The sequence below is a fragment of the Etheostoma spectabile genome, chromosome 3, assembly GCF_008692095.1.
Source record: "Etheostoma spectabile isolate EspeVRDwgs_2016 chromosome 3, UIUC_Espe_1.0, whole genome shotgun sequence".
Classification (NCBI taxonomy): Eukaryota; Metazoa; Chordata; class Actinopteri; order Perciformes; family Percidae; genus Etheostoma; species Etheostoma spectabile.
The window spans coordinates 4,537,858-4,538,251 of NC_045735.1; positions in this window are offsets into that span (position 1 = coordinate 4,537,858).

Genomic DNA, 394 nt, shown 5'->3' on the forward strand with positions numbered 1-394 from the left:
GATAATAAGTGCTTCCTCTTGTCTTTTTTTTGTCTTTTGTTTTTAATATCCTTAGGCTGACTGCATTTGTGTTGAGATCGTTTGCCCCAGCAAACATTGAAAGCGTCCCGTTGACTTGGCTGAAAAGTAAACAACGAAAAAATGGCTGTTTTGAACAATCAGGAAAGCTCTTCAACAACAGAATGAAGGTAATTAAAGTCCTTCTTTACTAGAGTTTGTATACCAATGACTGATGATAAGTGAAACTAAATAAGTTCAGTATGTACATTTTACTTAAGGACACTTTTGCTGTAGCAGTAGTTAAATGGAAATTTTCATTCCTGACTCAATAGTAAGAAATGCCAGCCAGGGGTCCACTTCATGAAATTAGAGCAACATGAGATAATTCCCTCTT